The sequence below is a fragment of the Oncorhynchus mykiss genome, chromosome 21 (assembly GCF_057628025.1).
Source record: "Oncorhynchus mykiss isolate SJ-2025 chromosome 21, ASM5762802v1, whole genome shotgun sequence".
NCBI classification, from domain to species: domain Eukaryota; kingdom Metazoa; phylum Chordata; class Actinopteri; order Salmoniformes; family Salmonidae; genus Oncorhynchus; species Oncorhynchus mykiss.
This window is the reverse complement of record NC_143042.1, coordinates 33,424,010-33,443,379: the sequence shown is the minus strand read 5'-3', so window position 1 is coordinate 33,443,379 and position 19,370 is coordinate 33,424,010. Positions and strand designations below refer to the sequence as shown.

Genomic DNA, 19,370 nt, shown 5'->3' with positions numbered 1-19,370 from the left:
CTTAACGAAAACCGAAACAGCCTATACTTGTGTAACCTAACACAGAACAATGACATCAGGACACTAAGGACAATCACCCACGACAAACTCAAAGAATATGGCTGCCTAAATATGGTTCCCAATCAGAGACAACGATAAACACCTGCCTCTGATTGAGAACCACTTCAGACAGCCATAGACTTAGCTAGAACACCCCACTAGCTACAATCCCCATACATACACACCACATACAAAAACCCCATGCCACACCCTGGCCTGACCAAATAAATAAAGATAAACACAAAATACTTTGACCAGGGTGTGACAATACCCTGACTCTGCTTGCACTGAACACTAGAGAAGTGACACAATTTCTCTAGCTAATATTGCTGCTAACATACATTTATTTTAACTAAATATGCATGTTTAAAAAAATATATAGTTCTGTGTATTGATTTTAAGAAAGGCATTGATGATTATGGTTAGGTACTTTTGTGCAACGAATGTGCTTTTCACGATTGCGCTTTTGTTAAATCACCCGTTTGGCAAAGTTGAAGCAGGCTGATTCGATGATAAATTAACAGGCACCGCATTGATTAAATGCAACACAGGACAAGCTAGTTAACCTAGTAATATCAACCATGTGCAGTTAACTCGTGATTATGTGAAGATTGATTTTTTTTTATAAGATAAGTTTAATGCGAACTAGCAACTTACCTTGGCTCATTGCAGCCACAAGATCCTTTTGACGCTGCACTCGCGTAACAGGTGGTCAGCCTGCCACGCAGTTTCCTCATGGATTGCAATGTAATCGGCCATAATCGGGGTCCAAAAAGGCAGATTACCGATTGTTATGAAAACTTGAAATCGGCCATAATTTAAATCGGCCATGCCGATTAATCCTTCAACCTCTACTGTCAACTGTGGGACCTCATATAGAGGACAGGTGTGTGCCTTTCAAAATTATAAGGGCACAAGGCGAGACCCAGATGCAGACACAGGAGGCAGATGGTTAGAGTCCAAGATGTTTATTAACAATCCAAAAGGGGTAGTCAAGAGAATGGTCATGGACAGACAAAAGGTCAAAACCAGTTCAGAGTTCCAGAGGTACAGAATGGCAGGCAGGCTCGAGGTCAGGGCAGGCAGAATGGTCAGGCAGGCAGGAATGGAGTCCAGAAAAACAGGCAATGGTCAAAACCGGGAGGACTAGTAAAAGAGGACAAGACGAACTGGCACAGAGCGACAGGAAACACAGGGATAAATACACCAGGGAAAATAAGCAACACCTGGAGAGGGTGGAGACAATCACAAGGACAGGTGAAACAGATCAGGGCGTGACACCAAATCATGTCCAATCAATTGAATCTACCACTGGTGGCCTCCAATCAAGTTGTAGAAACATCCCAAGGATGATCAATGGAAACAGGATGCACCTGAGTTCAATTTTGAGTCTCATTGCAAAGGGTCTGATACTTATGTAAGTAAAGTATTTCTGTTTTTTATATTTAATACATTTGCAAAAATGTATAAAAACCTGTTTTCGCTTTTTCATTATGGGCTATTGTGTGTAGATTAATAAGATGGAAAAGGTCAAGGGGTCTGAATACTTTCCAAATTCACTGTAAATATCAGGCTAAAATATGTATGTTGTAGGGGAGATCTATGCACAGCAAGTCATTTGTCAATTAGGCTATTCTTAGAATATTTTTTTATGTTGTCGCAATTACATGGCCACTGTTTAATGGAGGGGAATCCCAGCTTTCCAACAGTGCAGATTTATTTAGACTCTACAGTGGAAAGGCAACAACAAAATTAATTATTGGTTAACTATAGTTAACTAGTGCAATAACTGCTACAAGTTATGATTTGAATTGGTGATCTAGTTAGTTAGTCTGTCATTATTTTATACTTGCTGCTGAAATGTTGCCCTCTCTCTCCTTGGGCAATGGCCCACTCTCACTGGCACACAAGCAGCACCACAGACGTGCACTGAAGGATCATTCCGATAATGGCTGATTGTCACGCCCTGACCATAGAGAGCCCTTGTTTCTCTATGGTGCAGTAGGTCAGGGCGTGACCAGGGGTGTTCTAGTTTAAAATTTCTACGTTGGTGTTTTGGTTTGGTTCCCAATCAGAGGCAGCTGGTAATCGTTGCCTCTAATTGGGGATCATATTGATGTAGTTCTTTTTCCCACTTGTGTTTGTGGGATATTATTTTGTGTTTGTGCATGTGCATCATGTAGTCACGTTTCGTTGTTCGTTTATTGTTTTTTTGTTTTGCTTAAGTTTCACTTTATAATAAAGATGTGGAACTCTACGTATGCTGCACCTTGGTCCAGTTCTTACGACCACCGTGACACTGATATGTTGTTTTTTAATTGATTGATCATATTTAAAAGGGTGCTTTCATGAATTACATTAACAAGAATTCTGAAACAAATTTACAAACCCTTCATTTGACAACTTGGAAAAGCACATCATGCCATTAAGGCTGGCACATTTCCAATCTGTACTATCTCGAACGGACTACTGTCACTCACAGATTCACAGAATAGCGCCAAATAAACTTGAACAAAGCGGAATCAGGAAATAAATGCCCACTGCTATTCACTGAAGGTCCTGCCTTCATTCCGCTTTGATCAACTTGTTTTGCCTCTGTGTGAATCTTGGCCAGCAATAGGCTACTTTGTATTTTATAGAGGAACTGGTATGCATTTCCCCCCAAAAATCAGAAGTGCCGATACGGCCGTAACATATCATACTAAATGGAGTGTCTCGGATTTACATACAGAATAATATGAAATGTTCTGAGACCAGGTTCCTTTAACCCTACCCCCTAGCCTAGCTAACATTAGCCACCTAGCTAATGTTACCCACAACAAATTGTAACCTGTAACATATACATTTAGCAAATTCGTAATATATTATTTGAAATGGATGATGGACATCCACAAATGAATACATCACATATGTAATGTAACATTCATAATTAGAGTGTTTTGGATTTACATTTACTATGTTACGTCTACCCCTGAGTCCAGGTTGCTCATTCATTCGGGGCCCAGAAAGTTTGTTCTCATGTAGGGCTCATGGTTTCATTCTCCTGCGCCAGCGCGAGAGGAGCATGTATGAATGGAGCGTTTGTTTTCTGCGGGAATATAATGCTTGGCGAACAGATGGGGGTTGGAGGAAGAGGAACAGGGACCGATAGACCATGACACAAGAGTTTGGATGCTGACTTGTGCTCAACCTCTCTTGACTGACTGACTGCATTGGGTCTCTCTAGTCTAGTCTACATCCATTTAAAAACGTTTTTACAAGGCTTTGAATGGTTTAGCCTAAATATCTTTGGTCAACCACCAGAGTTGCCATTATTGTTTGAATAAAACAGATAGCCTTTACTTTAGAGACTATATCACTTCATTGACTTAGGCCCCTACTAAATACATATTTTAAAAGTTTGATTTTATAGGAGAGAAAGGTAGCTTGTTGACCTCGGCCAGCTCTTTCATATTGTTTAATATCTCACAAATGAAGATACAGCACTCGAGCTTGCATGACTGGGGACTTCACACGCACACGCACACGCACTCTCACTCAAACACTCAAACACACAGCTACTTTTGAAGTAGAGAGAGGGGAAGTAGGCAGCACTGACAGACTGGCCTGGTATAGAGGGAGAGAGGGAGGGATAAGAGGAGGAGAGTGGGGGAAGGGTTGATTGTTAGAGCAAGTAGGCTGCTGAGGAGAGAGGACTTCAGAAGCAGTGCACTCTGCAAGAAAATATGCTGTCTGGTTGAAATCTATTGGATATTCAGATGATAACGTTAGGATACACTTTTAGCGAACTTTATGACCACATTCACTGTTGTTCCTTGTAGATCTTGGAAGTGCGAGTGCTAGGTCCGAACTCGCTAGACTTGAGATGAGTTAGCGGTATACTGGCCTTTAGCTAGTTTAAGAAGTAAATATTATTTCATAGAAAGGGTTGGCAATATCGAGGAAAATCCTCGTCCAGACATTGGCAAGAAAATTCCACTTAACGACCTATCGGGTGAGTAAAATGTCTGCATAACAATGGTGCATACTTTATAAGTTATGGTTGGAAAATATTGATTTTAACTTTAGCACATATCTTGCTAGCCATGTGAATCCACAATGGACAGACTGGTAATTAACGTCGCTAATAATAACTTTGGGGAGATTTATTTTTTAGAAAACACATCACGTTCACACGAGAAATTATTCAACTAACTCTCCATAAGCGGGCTAGCTAGCTACTTTGCACTAAACAGTCGTATTTTGTTGGATTCATTTTCGTAATGGTCCCCCGTGGGAATCGAACCCAAAACCCTGGCGTTACAAGCCCCTTACCATACCAACTAAGTATTACTTAACCATGTAAACATCACGAAGTCTTGTATAATTGGGTTTTTAGCAATGATAACAATAGTATTTGAGGCTCAGACGCATCACATCAGGTAGTCGATAAACATAGGTGAATCGATCGTTCACTGACTAGGCTACAAGACAATGAGGGACTAATATGGGGCTGTCTGTCCCCTGTTGTTGAACTAGACAGTAGACAGCTTATGGTCAGGGTTTTGGACAATCAGATGGGCTAATCTAGTTTAGGCTGATCCTATGGCTCAGTATATCTAGGTATACGTGTTGTTGTGGTCCCTGGTGAAGGTTCTCAGTAAACTGCTTTAAGTAAGAGCATTTTTGACATGTTTACATTTAGCCTTCTCATGATAGCATAGGATGGTTAGGATACAACTCAGGTCTTCACCTGTGACATTTTCGTTGGACAAGAATGCACACAATATTGTTTTGTTCCTTCCTCCTTGAGTACTGATTTGATTTAGGCCATTTAAAACAAAGCAGCTGTTTTTCACTTGTAAAGTAGGCCTACATGGAACTAAGTTGGAATGTCAGCAATTTCATTGCAATCGATACTTTCTTTATGTTGAACATAACCCTGATTCAATTTGACTCCATCAACCACGTCAAATACTCACCATTTTAGTACTAATGTTATTACTAGTTTATTAAACAGTTATAAACACACTGAATTAGGCTATTTCCGCTAAATATATATATTTAATGCATTTTCAATTATCTCATGTAAGCAATGACATTGGTTGACATTTGCCAGCAGAAAAAAACATCAATATCTTTGCGAAATATCTGACAGCCGTTTGATGTGTTCAATGAGGCATTGTATCATGGGGTTTGAATTATATAATGACCATACTGGGTGGGGGCTTGGACAGTCAAATCAATAGACTGGCCCCGGCTCCGCCTCCACCAGTGGCTCTCAACAGTGCTTTTTAATTTAAAAAAATGTAACCTTTATTTAACTAGGCAAGTCCGTTATGAACCGTTATGAAGAATTGCAACATTTGCCTAGAACTAACACTACAGATAGCAATACTGGGTGATTTGAAAAGCCATAGTCAATCAATCAATAATATAATAATTATTTTAGCAAAAATGTTTATTTTTAATTTACAATCTGTAGAAGCTATGAGAATAGGAAGGTTCAATTCTTTTGTGAAGCATCACAGCACAGTTGAAAAATATATGGCAAATAGAAATCCGAAATGGATGATGTTGAGAGACAGATGGGAGGGGTTGAATGGAGCTGAAGGGTGGGACTAATAACAAGATAAACAATGTAAAGCATACGGGATCTGTAAAATGTATTTAGGTTCGGAACTTTTGTGAAATAGCACAGTTACAAATAGAAATCATCAAACTGGATGGACATCAGAAATAGAGGAAGGACTAAGAACAAACAAGAGAGAACTATTGTAAAGGAGACTGTCTGTAGAATGTGTATAAGATGTATGGATTGAAGGTAGAAGCGGAAGTGTTTATTAGTTTACTTCAATTGGGGGATCGGCGGTAGGGTTTGCGGGGAATAATAATAAAGGTATATTATTTAAAAAGGTATGTATGTCTATATAGGTATGTGTATGTATATATGTGTATATATATGCATGCGTGTATGGATATATATATTTACCCCAAAAATATGGGGGATTGGAAATGATGCAGACAATTACATTGGAAGCAACATTCTTTCCACATTATTAAGCTGATCCACCCTCTAAAAATAAAAAAAAATCCGTTATGAACAAATTCCCTACACCGGCCAAACCCGGATGACGCTGGGCCAATTGTGCGCCGCCCTATGGAACTCCCAATCACGGCCGGTTGTGATACAGCCTGGATTATAGAGATACTAGTTACGGTCATAGACATAGAAATATTTTTTTTTATAGCTAATAGCGATAAATATCTCTAGCTATAGAAATATAACTCCTAGAGACTGTCTGACATGCTATATGGAGGGGTGAACGTTGAGTGATGATACATGAACATAGAGTCAAAATTAATGGTCCCCTTTGGGATACCACTTCAGTCGCTAGCTAGTCTGTTAATCTATCACATGATACTCTCTCTGGCCAATTTATAGACATTGGATAGGACGATACACATTCATTTCTCTGTCAAAGAGTCTCGACAACAACTCCCCTGCTTCCAATAGAGTGTAGCCTACATCTGGTCTGTAGTAGTAAGGATACTGACTGACCCTTCAGTGCTGAGACATGGTTTAGATTAGTGTAAATCACCCCTGCTGCCCCAGGACAAGACTAACACACCTCATTGAACTCATCCAAGGCTTTATGATTAGGTGATTAAGTGTGTTTACAGTTCGAGATGGAACTCTAGAACACTGGTTTGGAATATAATTAGATCTCTCTCTCTCTCTCTCTAGCTCTCTCTCTCTAGCTCTCTCACAGTTTTTCTCTTTCTCTCGGTGGATCTCTCTGCCCTACTGAAAATGTCACAATCTGTTAACCTTCCACCCTGTCCTGTACAGCCTCTTGTACTCTCCTCAGCCTGCGAGCCACACTACAGTACACACACACACACACACACACACACACACACACACACACACACACACACACACACACACACACACACACACACACACAGATAGACAGGCAGACGGGCAGTCAGACAGATGGGCATTCAGGCAGAAACAGGCAGGCAGAAATCTTTTTTTAAAGTTGAAACTTTATAGGACAGTCATTTAATTACATTTAAAAAATAAATAAATAAATAAATATCCATTTAGTCTATTTTAAAGCACTTTTTGGTTTATTTTCTCTTGTAGTAATTTGCATTTTTGCAAATTTGGAGAATGAAACCCCTACTTGCTTGCACACTGTTTCTAGTTACCTTATGGCCATCCCTAACAGATGGAGGGCAATTTGCTGGGAAAACATGGTGGAAGAGTATGGTGGAAGGTATAGTACTGTCAACTGTGGATGGTGTTGAAACCAGTTCTGGACCAAAGCAGAGCGGTGGAATGACACATTGTCCCAGATGACTGTGTATTGCATCTGGTGCATTTCATTACCTGCTGTGACGATGTGGTTCAATCAGTCCAAAAATGCGAGAATGTGAGGTGTGTTGTAAGGGCCCATTTTGGCATGACGGAGGACAACCCCATGCTGTGAAATGGCAGTACAAAGGGTGATGTTACCCCCACGTTACCCCACGTTGCCCTTAATTATAGCCCTGTGGCCAATGATATTTCTGCCTCTCCTTCTTGCTTTTGTGAGGTTGAACCCTGCCTCATCAATATATATGAATTCATGCAGGATTTCCTCAGCATCCATCTGCAAAACTCCCTGAAATACAGTGAAAGACAAGATTGTGTAGTTCAGGATAAGTCTAGTATACAGTCAATGTAAAAAAAGTCATGTGTGCAGTATGCAACATCACAGTACTAAAGTGAACAATACAAACCTCCACATACTCATGCCGCAGCCGTTTGACCCTCTCTGAATTCCGCTCAAAGGCACTCGATAAAGTTGTTTCATTTGAACCTGATGTATTTTCCGGATGCGTGCCAGTATTGACTGAGAGACCTGATGGACATTATTGAAAATGGCATGGTCACCGATAATGTTGGCTTGTAGTTCTCTGAGCCTGATAGCATTATTGGCCAAAACCATGTTTATTATCTCTCTCTCTTGTTCCTGCTTGAATATGGGCTCCCCTTCTTCCTTGTCGTTCCCGACCCTCAATCCTATGTAGAGAATAATACATGTAACTTACTGTACAATGTCACAGGAAGGGGTATCACAAGTGCTGATATGATGCATACAATAAGCAGCTGATTACTGTAACTGTAGACAGATCTTCTACCTGTTTTCCTGTCGAAAAGTCCTTATGACAGATGCCACTCTATACAGTGCCTTGCGAAAGTATTCGGCCCCCTTGAACTTTGCGACCTTTTGCCACATTTCAGGCTTCAAACATAAAGATATAAAACTGTATTTTTTTTGTGAAGAATCAACAACAAGTGGGACACAATCATGAAGTGGAACGACATTTATTGGATATTTCAAACTTTTTTAACAAATCAAAAACTGAAAAATTGGGCGTGCAAAATTATTCAGCCCCCTTAAGTTAATACTTTGTAGCGCCACCTTTTGCTGCGATTACAGCTGTAAGTCGCTTGGGGTATATCTCTATCAGTTTTGCACATTGAGAGACTGACATTTTTTCCCATTCCTCCTTGCAAAACAGCTCGAGCTCAGTGAGGTTGGATGGAGAGCATTTGTGAACAGCAGTTTTCAGTTCTTTCCACAGCTTCTCGATTGGATTCAGGTCTGGACTTTGACTTGGCCATTCTAACACCTGGATATGTTTATTTTTGAACCATGTCCATTTTGCTTTATGTTTTGGATCATTGTCTTGTTGGAAGACAAATCTCCGTCCCAGTCTCAGGTCTTTTGCAGACTCCATCATTCTTCCAGAATGGTCCTGTATTTGGCTCCATCCATCTTCCCATCAATTTTAACCATCTTCCCTGTCCCTGCTGAAGAAAAGCAGGCCCAAACCATGATGCTGCCACCACCATGTTTGACAGTGTGGATGGTGTGTTCAGGGTGATGAGCTGTGTTGCTTTTACTCCAAACATAATGTTTTGCATTGTTGCCCAAAAGTTCAATTTTGGTTTCATCTGACCAGAGCACCTTCTTCCACATGTTTGGTGTGTCTCCCAGGTGGCTTGTGGCAAACTTTAAACAACACTTTTTATGGATATCTTTAAGAAATGGCTTTCTTCTTGCCACTCTTCCATAAAGGCCAGATTTGTGCAATTAACGACTGATTGTTGTCCTATGGACAGAGTCTCCCACCTCAGCTGTAGATCTCTGCAGTCCATCCAGAGTGATCATGGGCCTCTTGGCTGCATCTCTGATCAGTCTTCTCCTTGTATGAGCTGAAAGTTTAGAGGGACGGCCAGGTCTTGGTAGATTTGCAGTGGTCTGATACTCCTTCCATTTCAATATTATCGCTTGCACAGTGCTCCTTGGGATGTTTAAAGCTTGGGAAATCTTTTTGTATCCAAATCCGGCTTTAAATTTCTTCACAACAGTATCTCGGACCTGCCTGGTGTGTTCCTTGTTCTTCATGATGCTCTCTGCGCTTTTGACGGACCTCTGAGACTATCACAGTGCAGGTGCATTTATACGGAGACTTGATTACACACAGGTGGATTGTATTTATCATCATTAGTCATTTAGGTCAACATTGGATCATTCAGAGATCCTCACTGAACTTCTGGAGAGAGTTTGCTGCACTGAAAGTAAAGGGGCTGAATAATTTTGCACACCCAATTTTTCAGTTTTTGATTTGTTAAAAAAGTTTGAAATATCCAATAAATGTCGTTCCACTTCATGATTGTGTCCCACTTGTTGTTGATTCTTCACAAAAAAATACAGTTTTATATCTTTATGTTTGAAGCCTGAAATGTGGCAAAAGGTCGCAAAGTTCAAGGGGGCCGAATACTTTCGCAAGGCACTGTATCTGCTAAGATTTGGCTGAACTCTCAGTCCAGCCTCCCTCAGCGTCAATCCGTGGTTCACAACATGGTCCACTAGTGTTGCACAAATGTCATTTGATAAGTTTGGTCCTCTTCTTCTTTGTGCACGTTCTCCTCCTGCTTCAGGTCTTCCTTGACCTCTGGCTCAGCCTCTGCCTCTTCCTCCTTCTCCTCCTCTGTGTACTCCTCCTCTCACCCTCACTCTTCTTCTGACTCCTTCCATTTTGGTTGAAGGCAGGTGAACCTACCTGCTGCATTTTTATAGTGCTTAAACCTGATTGGTGTGTCTACAATTTAGCAATCGTGTGTTTGTGCACCTGATGGCTGTGTTTAACAGATTGGCTCATAGGTGTGGTAATTTGACAGTCAGTGCTTTGGAATTTGCAAGGAAGTGACATCATGATATACTTCTGTGTCTGATGTATACAAGTGTGTTCAGTGTTTTGCAAATCACTGTGTGTAATGTTTTGCAAATAGTGTGAAGCTGACAATGTGCTTACAGTTGTGCAAATCTAGCCTTGTGTTTTGCTCCTTGAGTGTAAAGGTTTTGCTAATTGTGGGAAAAGTACATTTTTTGTGTGTAAGCAATCGTAAAAAACTGTAAGCACTCTATATTCATAATTGTGTATTGAAGGTTCAGTACATACCAACATATAGGTTGCCTATGGGTCTATCTGAAATCTTACAACCTGTCAAACAACAGCTCATGACTATCATAAAGACAATCAATCACAGATAGTTTACTATTTCACTGGTGGGGACCAGGGTAAAGAAAGAAACACTTGAGGCATTCAGATCAGCCTTACAGATCTGAGTGATCATTATCTCTACCACATGGCACCTTTTCCTCCTCCACAAATGCTTAATTGTGAGGGAGGGAAGGAGAAAAGAAGGGTGGAAGGTCTGGGATGCAAACCAAATGGCACCCTATTCCCTATATATTGCACTATTTTTGACCAGAGCTCAATGGGGCCTGGTCAAAAGTAGTGCACTATAAAGGGAATAGGGTGCCATTTGGGATACAGGACCTGGGCAGCTGGTGTGTTGGGGCTTAGAGCCTAGGGGCCATTCTCTGCCAAGGACCAGCTACAGTTAAACGATTAGTGGCTTTAAAGCTAAATATATCTTCAGCCTCAGGACCTAAGGTCTTCCTTCCCTAAGCCAGACCTGGGTTCGAATAGTATTAGAAAGATAAAATAACTTTATCTGTGCTCAATTGAACTTGAAGGCACAAATGAAACCAATGGAATAGTCCACAAAAATCCTGAATTGCAAACTCCAACCCTGGCAGAGTTGCCATTCCAGGAAAGATTTCAAATACTGTTTGAACCCCTAAGCTTCCACTAGTGCACCCAGTGGAGGGTGGCTAAGACAGTAACTGTAGCGACCATAACTAGGAAGTCACTGTGAGTGACACCTCCGGCTGACACGATTGTGTGAACTAGTTCATAATTTTGAGTTGACGACACACGCATAGACACACACGCAAGAATGTCAACTCTGCCGAGTCATGTTTAAGTCTATCACTCGCTCTGTCTCTACGAGAAGTTCAGGGTCAATGTTAAGGGACCGCAATCAGATTGGTTGGTCATGTGCTTTGGGCTCTTGATGCATTGTTATCCTACAATTTAATTTAGCTCCATTTAGCTACGTCTATTCTATTATATTGTTATCTCCGTTATGAACAAGGGCCTTTCTTATCCACACTATAGGCCTAAGGAATCTGTAACGACGTTCGTCTGTAGGAGGAGAAGCGGACCAAAAAGCAGCGTGGTGGTTGTTCATGTTCTTTAATGGAAAACTGAACGATACATGAAATAACTCAAATCTACAAAACAACAAACGGAACGTGAAAACCTATACAGCCTATCCTGTGACAACAAACACAGTGACAGGAACAATCACCCACAAACACACAGTGAAACCCAGGCTACCTAAGTATGATTCTCAATCAGAGACAACTAATGACACCTGCCTCTGATTGAGAACCATACTAGGCTGAAAACATAGAAATGCCCCAAAACATAGAAAAACAAACATAGACTGCCCACCCAACTCACGCCCTGACCATACTAAATAAATACAAAACAACGGAAATAGAGGTCAGAACGTGACAGAATCATAAGGACAAACGTCTCCAAATTAACCCTATAGTACTATAATGCCTCCAAATGAACCCTATAGTACTATACTGTCTACAAATTAATCCTACCTACACTAGCCTGTCTGACTGGCATGCCAATGGGTCACTTGAGGAAATAGGTTAATGCAATGTATGCTTTTGAATGGAGGTAATGTGTTCATGTTTACCATCCATTCTAGGGTTAAAAAAATTATGCGAAATTCCCACCTTTTCTGGAAATTGAAGGATTGGAAGATTTCTGGAATGTCTTCTTATTCCCTCCTGATTCCCGGAACCTCCTGATTCCAGGAATTTTCCAACCAGGATTTCTGTCTGGGAACAGGCCTTACCCAAGAAAAAACTATGAATTTGATTCTGATAGCTCGATTACTTTACTTAAATAATCTCGCTCTTAGCAAAAACCTGCATACTAAGATGCTTTCCTTCTAGTAACTGAGACCGTAACGTTATGACTATAACTACTGTTCCCTGAAGGAGGGAAACGAGGTACAACATACTAGGGTGTCGCACTCTCGCAAATTAAATGTCCCATGTTCCTGTAGGAACATAAGCACTGACAAGGAACCAGTCCTTTATCTTGGCACCAGAGCTCAAACGCTTGCCACTTTATACACCTACAGCCCCCCCGCCCTTGCAGACTGAATAGTAGTAGCAATAACGTTCGGAGTGTTGTAACATTTAATGGGTTACAGAGTTAATGTTTACAGTTAATTAATTGAGCTGTGTCTAAAGACATTTTCTTTACAGTTAATTACAAATGTAATTGTATTAGAACGTGTGATGGCGATTGAGAGAACAACATACATATTTCTGTTGTATTGGTTGGTATTGGATTACACTATTGACTGCAAGTACCAGAATGCCTTGCAACAGGTAGTAGAAAAAAAAGGTGACAAGTGATTATCCTGACTTTCGCTAGCAACTTTGTTTTATTGTTTTGCAGAATCTAAAGTTGTTAAATGTAACGTGAACATTTATTATTACTAAAATAAGCTTTCATTTCACAACTCGACGTCCCGAGTCTTTACTTTGAAGATAGTTATTCTATACGGAGGTAACCGTCTAGCCATCAGATTGGCCCTCTCAGGGGCCAGGCCCGCGCCTCAGCCGGCTCGTCATGCTCCCATGCCCTCATGCGGCTCGTTGGGCTCCCACGCCCTCATGCGGCTCGTCAGGCTCCCACGCCTCAGCCGGCTCGTTGGGCTCCCACGCCTCCGGCGGTTCGTCGAGGATGGCTTGTTGTCAGGCTAAAAAAGCCTCACATTTGCCCCAATCAATGGCCACCAATTTTTCAACCCAGGTCAGCCTGTTGCGTGCTTTGGTGTGTGTGTGTATTCCCAAACAAGGCCCAGTTACACTCTGAGGGAGCTGATGTTGGTGGGATCTGAAGGATGATGGAGGCAACAGGGGAGAGAGCCTCAGATCCACAAAGTCCCTTCCACCTGGTGGCTGATGAGATATGTTGGCACGACTGCCATATTGCATCTCCATTCCAAAGCCCTCACGAGACACGGTAGTGATGCCAGCATTCTTGGGGTCCAACATGTATGCTGGGCTTTAGGCAGAAGTCTTCACGCTTTTTGATGAGGAACTGCAGTTTCCTCTGCTTGGAGCAACAGTGAAATGGGCAGGGCAGTACGGATTTCTTCTCTTTCATCTGCAAGCAGAGTCTGAACATCAGACAGGATGGCATTGTCTCCCTCAATCTGTGCAATGGCTGCTGCTATAGGTTTCAGGAGTTTCAGGCTGCTTATCACTCTCTCCCAAAATACATCATCCAGGAGGATCCTCTTGATGGGGCGGTCAATATCGGCAGACTGTGATATGGCCATTTCTTGGAGAGATTCCTTCCCCTCCAGCAGACTGTCAAACATGATGACATCACCACCTTGACGGGTGTTGCTGGGCAGCTTCAATGTGGTGCTCTTATTCTTCTCACTCTGCTTGGTGAGGTAGATTGCTGCTATAACTTGATGACCCTTCACATTCCTAACCATTTCCTTGGTTCTCTTGTAGAGTGTATCCATTGTTTTCAGTGCCATGATGTCCTTGAGGAGCAGATTCAATGCATGAGCAACACAGTCAATGGGTGTGATGTGAGGGTAGGACTCCTCCACTTTAGACTAAGCAGCCTTCATGTTCGCAGCATTGTCTGTCACCAGTGCAAATCCCTTCTGTGGTCCAAGGTCATTGATGACTGCCTTCAGCTCATCTGCATTGAAGAGACGTTGTGGTGTGTCTGTTGTCCCTTGTGTCTGTGCTCTTGTAGAATACTGGTTGAGGGGTGGAGATGATGTAGTTAATTATTCCTTGCCCATGAATATTCGACCACCCATCAGAGATGATTGCAATACAGTTTGCTTTCTCTATGATTTGCTTGACCTTAACTTGAACTCTGTTGAACTCTGCATCCAGCAAATTAGTAGATTAAGCTGAAGGGGTGTATGCTGGGCGAAGAACATTCAGAAATCTCTTCCAATACACATTGCCTGTGAGCATCAGAGGTGAACAAGTTGCATACACAGCTCGAGAAAGACATTCATCTGCATTTCTCTGACTACATTCCTTCACTGAGTCAAAAAAAAATCCTAACTCCAGGAGGACCATGAGCTGTTGCAATCGATAAGGTGTCTGATTCATCATTTTCACCTCGAATTGAAGTAGATGGACTTTTGTCAGAGGTTGCTTGTTGTGAGCGCTGAGGGGACTTGGCCAGATGATTCTGCATCTTTGTTGCATTCTTCACATTTGATTTGGCACAGTATTTGCAAATGTATACCACTTTTCCTTCTACATTAGCTGCAGTGAAATGTCTCCACACATCAGATAGTGCCCGTGGCATTTTCCTGTAAAGATTAGAAGATCATGAGTAAAAAAACAACAAATACAATTCCATGTACAGATAAATAGTTAATCAGTTAGATTAAACAACTCCTTTGTAAGATAAATGTTTTAAAATGAAACATGTATGGAAACAGGTGAATTAGCACTCCTCAGTTAGCAGGCTCAAGCAAGCTAAAACCCACATGGTAGCAAAAACGAACTAGCAGAAATTGTTAACAAGTATGAAATTATTTAAACACACTTTGCTGTAGGCTACTATTTACTAGTTAACAAAAAATTATGTATATCATATAAAATATCTTCACCCCACCCAGTATTGTAATTAAAAATAACCAGAAAGCATGTCTTGGCTCAGACAGTGTAATAGTGTTGGCTCAATAGCATCTCATTAGTGTGCAAGATCTTGAGAATCAGCTGCATATGTGATGGAAGAATGTACTGTGCATGCAGAGGGTTGCAATTCCATTGAATTGGGGATAGTTGAACTGAAATATACCTCAAGACCTAGAATTGCCTGATGTGTATCCCACAAAAAAGGTCCACTCTTATAAGCTAACTTTTTTGATGAATTTAAGCAAAATTCCCAAAATTGACCAAAATTAACTTCCCATGGAAACTTTCCGGAAAAATTCCGGAAATTTACCTGAAAGTTTCCGACCCTTTGCAACCCTAGTTACACCAGATACTGACTGGTTTTCGGCTCCACACCCCTACTTTTTTAAGGTATGTGTGATGAACAGATGCATATCTGTATTCCCAGTCATGTGAAATCTATAGATTAGGGCCTAATGAATTAATTTCAGTTGACTGATATCCTTATATGAATTGTAACTACAATCATAGAAATTGTTGCATGTTGCGTTTATATATTTTTCAGTGTATTATCTTTTGAATTGAATTGACTTACTGTGTGAGGTGAAGAAAAAAGGACTGAGAAGCCCAGCTGGGCACTTTCTTACATTTGACATTTGCGAGAAACAGTCCAGGTACTTCTATGCGCGCTCAGGTGCGAGTGCTCCGTCAACATTAACAGGACAGAGAAATCAGACACATGGCGTGAGAAAAAACAAAACTTGTTTCTCACAAGCGAAGCAGGTTGTGAACTCTGCAAACTATGTTTCCACTCCGAATGAGAATGGTAAATTACTGTAATTAATAAATGAATCAACAGAAATTAAAGTAACCAAATGACAGGGATTAATGGTAAATGTCCTGTTTTACAAACGGTAGGCTACCACATGGGTATTCATAAAAGTGCAAGGCCGACACTGTATAGCCTAGGCTACTATTCTACTTTGCGGTTATAGGAGGGCGGCTATTTTTTTTGTCTTGCCTAGTGCAGGACCGGGCCTGATCAGCTTTAAATAGTCTATGAATTATGAAAAGATTCCATATAAAATTATACATGCCAGCTTGGAGAAGATTGGCATATTGTCCATTGATACAACATTAGTGCATTATAGGCCTCAGAGCCAAAACAACCGTGTCGACTGCTGTTGAATAATTAATGACATATCCAACCTTTTTTAAAAGAAGACCAATTTATTGATTTACTAGCAAGCAATGAAAACCTGCATTGTATAAAAGAAAGTCCACACATCAAAGATATGTTTTACTGAAGTGCCATAGCCTATAGCGCTCTACACTCCCTGACATCTAGCGGATTCATGGTTGTGGGAAGTAGAGGTGCTGCGAGTGCTGTAGCACCCCCTTAAAAAACGTGAAAAAAAATACTATTTCCCGCGGCTATGAGCGGATTAGCTGCTATAGCAACAAAGGACAGTTGGAAAGTAGAAAGTAGTTTAATATACAGACAAAGTTAGCAAAACAATTGCTTATAATCATTAGTAAACAATCCCGCTATTAGGTCTAGTTTATCTATATGAAAATAAAGTTAATAAAAAAATAATAACAAATCCTAGAATTAATGTAGGCCTATTTAAACGGTTTTGACGGTTATTTAAATTTCATGACGGTCTTCATCCATAACCGTCAGTTACACGGTTATTCAATTACCGTCACAGCCCTACCTTCCGTGAGACTGTATAGCCTGGGTGAACCCCGGGCCGTTATGGACACAGGGGGCTCCGGCAATGGCTGACGTCGCACCCCATTTGGTTGTAACCAAACGTAGGGGCACTGACGTCACAGTAATGCTTTTGTGGCGGGCGGCGCACCGGTCGCTCAGACCCGCACTAAGTCCCCTCGCTCTGGGGGTTACCCGATCCAAGTGCTTGGAGGCTGCTTCCTCATCGGAAGTGCCCGCAGGATGCTTTCTCCCTTCAACTCTAGGAATTGGAAATAGGAATGGGATTGCCATAATGCCAGGGGAAAGCTAGTAAGCTTAATTTGATGGACGTTGTGCATGCTAGCCGACGTTAGCCATGATGAGGTAGTACGGTCCGTTTAGATCAAGAGAAAAATTGTGGTGTAGATATAGGGGTCGGACGAACAGTAGATGAGTCCCCCCCCATTTTTCCCCTACATTTTAAAACGCACTTCCTGCAATTATACACAGTTTAACATGAATTATGACTCTCTGGGGGGGGGGGGTATTTTGAAAACAATGCTGTTTTATAGCTCATCTCATGCTATTCTTTTCATTTTTCCATGAGGAGGATTTTTTTCCCAGTTTTAAAGCAACTTTTCTGCTACTCTACACATTTTGCCATGAGGCTGAGAGAAAATGTTGCAGTTTTTAAGTAACTGTCCAGTGAAAATCTCATATTCTATTAACTCTATGACTCATCTTATAAAAACATGTTAAAACCCTCAAACTTGTATCTCAAATGCTTCCCTTTTCCTCATAAAGGATGGCCAATCAGCGGTCTACTCGCATGAATATTTTTAATGACCCGGTATACGCCCACACCGTTCTGTTGTTGGGAAACACCCACACCATTCCAACACAGACAAGCTGCTTTTTAACATACTTAATTAAACATTTTTGGATGAAAATATTCAAAGAAATCTATTTCATAGAAATCTGGAAACACTGCACAGTTTCTTCAAAGGTCGACATTGGGAAAAAAATGCTAAATGAATGGCTTTAAACTGTATAACTTATCAATGCACCATCATAGGTCATTTAATGCTTAACCCCAAAAATGGATGAATAAGATATTTGTTACTGATCTCTACAGCTTCCATCCAAAAACAAATCCTGTGAAATGACGTCAACACATACTGGAGGAGTTACTGGCTAGCTACAAGTGGCTAGCTTAGCTAACAAACTAGCCAAGGCGGTCTGGGCGCATGACCAGAATGAAACCTCAATGAACCACCAAAGGCACACCACATTTCTGTTTGAAAATGGAGAAAGAGGAGGAGTTGGACCGTTTTTGTTCCAAAAGTTGACCGTTAAAGCACATTTCCTGCAATTTTGCCATTGTGTTCATATGCTCTCTGGGGGGCTCCCAAGCGACGTAACGCTAGCTACGTATACTAAACAAGAGAGCTACCCAAGCAATTCCACCGTTAGGAAGCCGGAATAGCTAGCAATTGCTAGCTCGACTCTGAGAGTTAGCCAACCTGGCTAGCATGGTCTAAAAAGTCTACGTAGGACCGGATCACTGAGGTGGGACCCGGAACCTTCTGGGAAGAGGCAAGCACAGGCGTTGGGGGGATACCCACAGAACCTGGTCGGGCTCTCTCTTTGATTAGCCTCCCGTAACCAGCGACAGAGAGCACAGGAGCCGGGAGACATTCAACCCAACCAAAGTCCAAACGCATCTCCGCGTCCCACAACTCAAACTCGCTGAGGTACGGGCAACCGGGAGAGGAAGTTACTATCAGAAACACCAAGCTCCCTAGATAATGCTACCCTATAATCAATAGAACCTGCGCCACGGACTAGTAGGGGAACAGTGCCCACAGTCCCCTAGCCTCCCACATTAACCGATATGAGCGAGGGCAGCCTGATCATGCACCAAGCCGAGACATACTGGACAAGAAATGTTAGCATCTTTTAATTCATTCGGACATGGTTGCGAACCCCAACCAGACTTGTTAGCCTTTGTCATTTCGGGCGAGTTAGACAATCTTACTTCTTGCTATAGCCAAGACAATTAATCCGAAGAATAACTAATTGTTTGTGATTAAGAAAGGTATGAGAACCATACAAACATCAGCACACAACGTCCAGGAGGTGAGCACGCTCTACCACTAAGGGACAGTTTAGTTGGTTCAAAATTCAAAAGGCACTGAGCTAACTTTGTTGCAGGTGCATGCATGTTATGTTGTAAATGTTAATGCCACCACTTCAGATTACTCTGACTTTTTTGTTGTTGCATATACTCAATGATTTATGAAAACTTACTTGATAGGTCGACGTCCTCATTGTGGTTTTATGTGTTTAATACGTTATGTACACACTTTATTATAATACTTATGAATTGCACATTGTTATATTTACACTTACACTTGCTTATTTTCCCTCGACTCCAATCCCTTTCGTAGCATTGGACGGATGTGGGTGGAGCAATGTCT

At 41.4% G+C, this 19,370-nt stretch overlaps 1 protein-coding gene across 1 annotated transcript in view; it reads left to right on the top strand.

Moving 5' to 3' along the window:
- Positions 1 to 3,637: 3,637 nt before the first annotated feature.
- Positions 3,638 to 19,370, top strand: part of LOC110500370 (galactose-3-O-sulfotransferase 2) — a 48,204-nt gene continuing 32,471 nt past the window's right edge. Inside the window, exon 1 of the mRNA XM_021577702.3 lies at positions 3,638 to 4,033. The gene's annotated coding sequence lies outside the window, so the exon portion shown is untranslated. The remainder of the gene's footprint in view (positions 4,034 to 19,370) is intronic.